Here is a 9,344-nt window from a genome sequence, read left to right on the forward strand (position 1 = left end):
GCTGAAATAGTAACTCTCTCTGCAGGATTCTCTGCCACCGAATCAGGCTTTCATAAAGGGACGTGCATTTTTCTCAGTCCACTTGAATTACAATATGTTAAATGGTATTTTTGCCTAGTGACGCCAAAATGAAATTGCCTACTGCAGCTTTAACTTCAGTCGACAGTCAGTTCTGTCCAGTAAAAGGCGCGCCACACATACAGTACACACTGAAGGCAGTCTCGTCACCCATTCTCTTTGGGTGATTGGGTTAGGGCTTCATTCAACATCCGTTATTATTCAGTCTTTCTGGAGTCCACCCACCTCCTCCACCTCCTCCTCCTCTCCATCTCTTTCCACTCCACTTGACAGCAGCAGCACAGAGCCGCTGCACCGCTGCGCTGCACTGATGCAAAGTTCACGTCCAAGCGGAAACATACGGTGCAGACCGCAAACCGAGGAGGATGACAGAGAAAAGACGTGGTGAAGTCGTGTCATTGTGAAGGGACTGCGCTCTAACTTTTTTTAAAGGTAAGAGTTTTCTGAAAAGATGAGTTTGTAAATCACTTTGTTTGACGTATATCGCGCAACGTGTACTTGTAACAGCTAATGGGCATGTGAAATAAACACCAAGATCTATTTATAGTAAATTACTACACAGCCAGCATTTAACCCAGTCTCCTTGGCTTTCTATAAAATAACTCTCGAGCGCATTTTCTGTGCGTAAAAGAAAAACGCAGTGGGAGCAGCCACGGGCGCAAATGTTACTTCACCTTAGATCTCTCATAAAAAGACACTATAAACGTTTGCACACTTATCCCCACGTGGGCACATCACGGTGCAGTTAGTTGGTTAACAAGTGAGATCATGTTTCTCTTGGGCATTTAAATGATTCAGACAAAATAATCAACGCAAGGAAGGACGTCATCACAGCTATAATCACTGAAAAACTTGCCTGAGTGCAAGTTAGCAGCACTTATCAATTTAAAATAACTACAGACGGCTATCAGAGCTCCAGAGGGGGCCAAATAACCTATGTGTGGATTGCAGGGACATCATTATTCAGTAAAAATGTAAAAATGTTCATTAAAAACAGTATATAGGAAACAAACAATACAATTAACTTTCCCAAATGCTGCCATGTGGCATTCAATACAATCCACCCTTGTGTCAGTGTTTGCAATCATGAGACAAGTTACTTTCATGAGTGCTTACACTGTCACACTCTACCCTCTGTACATCCTCTTCTGCAGCATTACTTCCCATTAGTTCAGTGGCAATTTGTTTTCATATTTTAATAATATGAACTGTACGCCCTGTACTATATGTCAAATGCCTTCAAAGTGTCAGTAACATGACCTGTGGCTTGGCTCTGATGAAGGTGGCGAGACTGTGTTTGATGAAAACAATCAGAATCAATTGGTCACTGCTCCACTAGTGGAACCACAGAGCAACTGTCCCAGGGTTGTGCCAGATCTCAGATCAGTGCACTGGCAGCCTGTCAGGGAGGTGGCGTCATGGTTAGAGAGACATTCAACCATCCAAACATCTGGACACTCCCTCTGTCTGTCCCTGCAGCAGCGTTGGGTCAGTCAACCCAAGTGCCAGGAGAAATGTTGGCTTTGTACATTTCTGCAAACCACGGATACGTTTGCACATATAAACCATCTCAGCGTCTCTTAAGTGACACAGTATATGAGCTGTCTTTGTCATTGGGATGTAGAGGGGATGGTGAAAGGTGTAACACCTAAGCGAGACACCTGCAAAGTTGCAGACCACTGCAGACAAACAAATAACAAAATTGGTTGCTGTTTTAGTTAGCCGATACGGTGTTTCCAACAAGGATAGTGCCATGGAAAGTTTTTGTTTTTTATGTAGACATTGCTACATATCCTGCTGGAATAGTGCCACAAAAAGTGGTTGTTTCAACAGAGATATCACTGCGCTACCTGCCAGAAAAACGCAGTGAAAAGCGGTTGTTTTTTAGGGAGACATCGCTATTTGCTGCCGGAATAGTGCCACAAAAAGTGGTTGTTTTTTATGGAGACATCACTGTGTTTTCTGCCGGAATAGTGACAAAAAAAAAGCAACTGTTTTTAAAAGAGACATTGCTGCATTTCCTGCTGGGTTAGTGCCAAAAATAGGGGTTGTTCTTTACAGAGACAAGGCTGTGTTTCCTGCTGGAATAGTGCCACAAAAAGCGATTGTTTTTTACAGAGACATTGCTGCGTTTCCTGCCAGGATTGTGCCACAAAAGCAGGTATTGAAAGCTGAAACGTGATATTTTCCTAATTATAACCAAGTGTCTTTGTGTTTAAACCTCACCACACCTTTTTGTTAAAATGTATGAAACTGAAAATTCCAAAGTATCTGTTATATTATAATGTACAAAAGTAATTATTCATTTATTTGGTTGCCATGGAGTCCACCCTGCTGCACGTCACTTACACAGACTTTTAAAACAAGACTTAGGTTGAGCATTCCTGTAAACAGCCACTTTAGCTGCACCTCTCTGTTTATGTTTGCTAGGTGGAAGTTTGGAGAGGCAACATTTCCTTATACTCTTTGTTCAGCATGGCTATTGAAATGCAATGAGATGTGTTTGCACTTCACTGTCGTTTGGCCTAATTTCCCCTGTGTTCTGTTGACAAAAGCCCCATACATAAAAACAAGAATTCACGAAACTAGTGAATGTTGGCAAGGGTTAAATTTGACCATGAAGACTGATTTGGTTGCTTAGCCTACTGTTGTTTTGTATGTTTTCTGTGCGCTGTAAAAGAAGTCATAAAACTAGCTGGAGAGGTCAAATGTGCATGAATTCTTTATCAAATGCTTCTTCATGTGAATTATTTTGTTTACTCAGTAGTGCATTAAGGAAAGTGTGAGAGGGAGTGAACAGGAAGTTCATGTATAAGTCACAGTATCCGTGTTTAGTCATCAGACAACGTCATGAACCCATGTCATCACATCCAGATATCATGCATCTCAATCAGAAATCATTATTGCAGTCCAGCCCAGTCGCCAGAAAAAATATTGACATGGTACGTTCCTGCAAACCATTGATATGTTACATTTGTACATTTCATATGTAGTGGATATGTTGAAACTTGATGTTTCTTATGTTTTAATTTTCAATCTTACGTTGTGACAGTGTTGTGGTTAACGTGTGGTTAGGTTTAGGCACATCATGTTTTGGCCTAAAATACCCACTTCTGACATCACAAACCGCTGGAAATGTCACAATGTGTTATTAAATAATAGCCACTTTGTCGCCACCTACACTGCTGGAAATGTCATGATGCATTGCTAAAAACAAACTTAATTCTGTCGCCACAAACACCATTGGAAATGTGATAATGTGTCATTAAAAAATATCCGCTTATATCGCCACAAACACTGCTGGAAATGTCATGACGTGTTGTCAAAAATACTTGCGTGTGTCATCACAGACACAGCTGGAAATGTCATGTTACTAAACAAAATGGCTGGTCTTAAAAAGTGGTTTAAGAACTTGCCTAGGTCTCACGCCACCCACCATCCCATCCCCATCATGATGGGGAACTCACCTCATATACATGTAATCTGAACTACATCACTTTACAAACATGGATATAATATGTATGAAACATACAAATGTAACGTATCCATGGTTTGCAGAAACATACAATGACAACATTTTCTTCTGGCGACTGTGCAGTCAGATAACATACAGAGAAAGAAACTTGACTGCTGTGCATAGACACACACACAAACACACACTATAAGGACTTGGCAGTTTTGGGAGTGTATTGCCACGTTGCAGCAGTAGATCCTTGTAAACTGAGTGCATGTTGTATTTTTGAGCCATGCGTAATGGTCAGGCTGTTCTGACCTCAACCACAGTTTGCTGGTTCAGTGCTGTAAAAGGACCATGGCCTCCGGTCCAGTGGAGGAAGTAACCTCAGAGCTGACCCACTGCGACATAGCCCCGTGTGTGTGTGTGTGTGTGTGTGTGTGAGTGTGAGTGTAAGTCCATGTACAAGCACACAGATGTATTTCTCTCTGAGCCACTATGATTGAACGCTCCCTTAAATGTCATCAGAGCCCAGTTCTGCAATTTGTGGCTCTGTGGTACCAGATGTTTGACGAACACATTAAATCTGCTTGCGAGGAGAGTGACAGAGACATGTTTGACAGAGCACGTGTGTGTGTGTGTGTGTGTGTGTTAGGGAAAAACAGAGAGATAAAAGACAGCAAGATGGATTGAAGGAAGAGCTGAAAATAGAAGTCTGGTAAAAAAAAAAAATCATATAAAGACATGAGGTAAAAATGTGTTTCTCATCAGCTTCCTCGGATCCTTTATTTGATGGCCATAATAGATGGCGTCCGGTCTGCTCTCCCCATTGCAAGCTGTTCCCGTTGCAGTTACCAACCCCTTCGTCTGTCTCTGCAATCAGTCAGGCGGCTTACGCAAAAAACAGGCTTGTTTATGAACGTCTGCAGGTACAGTTTGCAGACAAATAACATGTTTAGCAGATCTAAATCGCTTTCTGTGTGTTTCTAATGAGGCCAAGTTCCTGAATAAAGTTCCCAAAGTGAATTTCTGTGCTGGTGTAACACTTTACATGAAGAGATCTTAGCTGAGCTGCATTTATTGCTCACAAAGTCATAAAGGAGGAGGAAAACCATATACAATGCTGATATGAGGCTACAAGAAATTGGCAGCTATAAAAGCAGGAGAGAACATGTTAATTACATCACGAAAAGCTGCTAATTAAAGGTCCCATATTGTAAAAAGTCCGATTATATGTATTTTTTTTTATTAAGAAGCCGGTGTAGATGCTATATAAATATTGTGAAAGTAACCAAACGCTCAATCCACAAAGAAATGTACACAGTCCGTATTCAGAAACTGTGCCTTTAAATGAGCCGTCAGGATTTCAGTGAAGTTGTGATGTCACAACAGTGCTATTTAAAGACAGAAACTGCCACTTCAGTGTCTTTACGGGCTTTTTCCGGCTGCAATTATGGTGCAGAGAAGCCAAGAGCGTGGATGTGGAGGACCCGGAAACACTGACCAATCAGAAGCCCTTTTCACACACACGAGATCGCGCAATAGGGCTGCTACAAAGTCCCGTCGTTACGCCGCCTTTGCTTTTTCATACAGACAAAACAAGAACGTGCAGAACGTACGTACTGGTTGGCCGTTGGATGAAGTCTTTGCAGAGTGTTCATGTGCAACTTTTCTGGCCAAGACACAGCGGTGTGAGGTGACGCAGCAGATTGCTTTTGTCGCTGCTAGTACTCTAAAGTTGGTTTGCGGTGTGGGCCTTAAAAGGGGCCAGAGGAGACTTGGCTTTTGTGGGAGGGGGGCTTAAAGAAACAGGCAATACAATGGAGTGCTTCAGGCAGAGGGTGAACACAGGTATATTCAGGCCCACAGTATGAGAGAGGCATGTCATGGTCTAGTAGAAATCACAAATACAAATATGAACCTGAAAATGAGCACAATATGGGATCTTTAAGCATCAGATGACAGAAATGCAAAATAAAGGACAGAAGGAAAAAAGAGTCTCCTTGGGGATTTAGGGGTGGAAACTGCATACAAAGGCATTCATCAGTCTGTGAACTATTATTTCTGATATGATATGATTTGATTTTTTTATGGTGTTGACGCTGAGAGTGGATGTTTGTCTCTCTTGCTAATGTTTATCTGCTTCTCACCTTCTCGTGCCCCACACACCCTAATCACTCCCTTAAGATAAATGTTACTGAGCCGAAGGATCAGAAGCGGTCAGGCAGCAGCTAAAATCCATCCTACCTCCCCTTCCTCCTCTTTATGATTGCCCACTAAATTAAATTATTGTTTCTGTCACACCCACGGTTTGATCATATCCTCCATCCTTACTTATTTCTACATTACAGACAGTTCATGCTCCCTGTGATGGCCACCCCTGAACACTTGTCCTGTCGAAAAACCGGGATTAGTTAAAGATTTAAGGATGGTAATCTGAGCCCAGGCCAGTGCCCAGTAAGAGTGGCACCATCACCTAGCTCAAGTTCTTATGTCACAGGTCCAGATTGGCCTGGCAGGAGCCTTGGAGAGTAACTCCTGCGACACTAATCCAGCACTGGCGAGGTCACGTGTTTGGAGCTTACCGGTGCTCACTTTGCCCTGAAGTCATGCCTTCAGTAGACAGGAATCAGGCTCTCAGGGTGTATCCAGGAAAAACAGACACACAGGGCCTTTAGAGGAAACATTTCTATCTCCGGAGAAGTTGATCTATGGTATAAAGGTTGTGTATAAATCTGTTACTGTAGATAGACCTGGCTTCTCTGCAACTTAGCATGGTTTAACATGTGCAGACAGGGGCACTTGTTTTTATGTCACAATGAATTTAAAAATTGAACGTAAAAAAAAAATTGCAAGGATTACCTCTAACGAAAATAACACATTTGGAACATCTACCCAACCATACTTTAAAATATACTGCAAATAACTGATCATTAAATGTATAGTCTGTAAAATGTCAAAAAACACTGAATAAATGTTTGTCATTAAAAGGTGACATCTTCAAATAATATTTTCTGTCAAACCAGTGGTCCAAAACCAGATGATAAAAATCAGAGAAAAGTTACGGAGCCCCTAAAGTCCTAAAATAAGATAGAAATTATTATCTTGTGCTGCACACAAAATAAAAAATATCACCTTTCAGGACTTAAGAGGCTGTAAAAAGTCGCAAAAGTCTGGCATTTGTGCTCCATAAATTTTACTGAAATTGATTATCAAAATACAGATTTTCTGTAGACCGACTAATCTCTTAATCACTGTAGTGCTAAAATATTAATAATTGTAAACTGTATAACTGTAGAAAAATCTTTTTCCCTCAGGAGAGAATCATGGAAGTGCTTGTAGTTAAAGGAACAGTGTGAAAGATTTCAGGGGGATTTAAAGACTGCAAATTGCAACCAGCTGAGACTTCTCCCGGTTAGAGTTCCTTCAGTGTTCATTGTTCAGAGGGTTTTACCAGGAGCCGAATTATCCACAGAGGTCTCTTCCTCTCCAAAACAAACAGACCAAGTGATTTAAAATGGTAAAACCACTGAATAAAGCAGTTTCACATTACAAATCAACATTTCTCTTACACTGTTTGGCATATCACAGATGGTCTGCTAGCCTAGCACCTGCTAATCTGTGCACATTTTTTTCACTTATAACTTAAAGGGCTACTTTGGTATTTTTCAACCTATCTACAGACAGTGTTTGGTTTGGCTGTTCTGGGCTACTGTAGAAACATGGCGGTGCAACATGGCGATCTCCTTGGACTAGGACCCGCTCCCTATATAGATATGAATGGCTCATTCTAAGGTAATGAAAACACAATTCTTATTTTCAGGTGATTATGCACTGAAGAAAATATTATATTATATTCCATTTCTGCCAGTATATCCCCCTAAATTTTCCACACGGGACCTTAAAATAAATAATCATATGAGTCAGCCTTAGAAAACACACTAAAGACTCTTCAAAGCTTCCGTTGTACTCAGGTTTTATTTATCAAGTTCAGCCCCTGAAGAAATTCTTGAGGACCTGCTGGCTCCTCAGGCAACGAGAGAGAGAGGGAGAGAATAACATTCCCAGCATCCCTCAATCCAAAGTTTTATTTTCCTGACACATTTATGTGCACTTGAATGCTCCGTCTCCAGTCTTTGGTCTAGTGTGTAACTCACATCTCTCTCCTTTTTCTCTCTGTCCGTTCTCCTAGCTGGCCTAAAGTGAACTGAATGAAAACACAGAAGCCCCCCCACCTGGAAACCACCGGGGAACTAAGTGGATTGAAGAAGGCAGAGAGCAAGTGAGGGAGTCAGAGAGGGAGGGAAGACAGAAGGGATTAGCAGCTAATCCAGCGCATGGACAATCCTGGATGAGCCGTATTTTTTCTTCCAGGATGATGCAAACAAAACAGTTGCTGGATTACGGCACTTTACTTTATTGCCCCTTTTGAGAAAGCCTCTTTTTTGCCTCAGCTCTGATTGTGCTGCTCAAAGGTCTGACATCTTGGGTGCAGAGGGGCCAGGAGGACAGAGGACAAAGTAGCGGGGCGACAGGATGTCCCATGGACAGCGTGGCGCTACACATGGATAAACCTCTTTAGTGGGAGACAGTGCATGGCAGTGGACCCCCCCCAGACGAAGACAACTGCATGAGACGCACAAGGTCTTCTCAAAAGTTGAGCTCTACTGAAGATGGAAAAAGGAGTCGCTGCCCGTAAGATTCAGATTGGAAATACTGCTGTGTTTTTTTCTTTAAAAGTGCAAGATTACAGAAAATTACTGAAGGTTTCTGTGGGTAAAAAAAAAAGGGCAGGAGGATGTAGATCATTATCACTAATCAGTTAATTTTCCAATTAATGTGCTTGGGTTTTATTCACTGCTTGGGTGGGATGCTGCAGTAAATACATAAACCCAGGGACTAATCCTTGTAGGCTAACCTGAAACCTTAATAATAGTGAGAAGTGAAGACACAGTCTGGCCTATTAAGAGTTATTTATAAATTTGTGTGTTGGTGTAACATACAGTCCAGTTTAGTTTTGTTTTTGAAATTTCCATCTGCTTCTTAAAAACTTCTTTTACTAGGTTCACCAAGTAAAAGACACATTTAGAATACTTTGGTTTTACAGCGAATTCCTGGTGAGGTGATCCTCTTAGTGTTGCGGGCAAAATGTATGTTTAGACTGACTACAGGACAGTTCTCCAAATCTAAAAAGATTTAAAATGAAGTAAACATCAGTCTATTTCTTTACTTTTCTCACACAAACCAGCTGAGTTGTTTGGCTGAAATCACGTCTCTGTATATTTGCAGTTGCGCCGGACCTTGTTTTTCTTAACTGTCATTCGCTGAACCAGATCTGAACAAGAGTCCAAACTCTCCGACCACATAAGCTGTGGTAAGCAGAGGAAACGAAGTGCGGCCTTGTAATTCATCGTCTTTGTTATTTTGTCATAACTGAAAGCTGTTGTTGTGCAGGAGTAGTGAGCTGAGTGTTTGGTCATGTGCAGTACAAGCAGGGCAGGGGAGGTGAACCAGGCAAATGTTTGGGGCCCCCTACAAAAAAATTGGGATAAAGGGGTCCCGGATGACCACTCTTATTGGCACATTTTCAGTGACATCTATAAACCCCTGGTGACATGACAGTGAGGCTGTGGTGACTGTAGCAGAGACTATGAAGGTGACCCAAGACAAGACAAATGGAGAAATATCTGGCTGCTGAGTCTCTCCTGAGTTAGGGAAAGCATTTACAAGCAGACCAGATCAAATGCCTTGTGTGAGAAAGCTGCTCTTGATTGGTCAGAATTTCCATGTGGGAAAAATCCAGGAAGTAAAG

The 9,344-nt window shown here is 41.7% G+C and overlaps 1 protein-coding gene across 2 annotated transcripts in view; it reads left to right on the forward strand.

The window, feature by feature from the left end:
• The first annotated feature begins 343 nt into the window (after window positions 1-343).
• cdc42ep1b (CDC42 effector protein (Rho GTPase binding) 1b) overlaps window positions 344-9,344 on the forward strand; it is an 18,216-nt gene continuing 9,215 nt past the window's right edge. Inside the window, exons 1-3 of one of the 2 annotated variants that reach the window (XM_050069992.1) lie at window positions 344-510; window positions 7,216-7,327; window positions 7,725-8,227. The gene's annotated coding sequence lies outside the window, so the exon portion shown is untranslated. The remainder of the gene's footprint in view (window positions 511-7,215; window positions 7,328-7,724; window positions 8,228-9,344) is intronic. The other variant, XM_050069991.1, reaches the window with a different exon arrangement.

This window comes from Epinephelus moara, chromosome 18 (assembly GCF_006386435.1).
Source record: "Epinephelus moara isolate mb chromosome 18, YSFRI_EMoa_1.0, whole genome shotgun sequence".
Classification (NCBI taxonomy): domain Eukaryota; kingdom Metazoa; phylum Chordata; class Actinopteri; order Perciformes; family Serranidae; genus Epinephelus; species Epinephelus moara.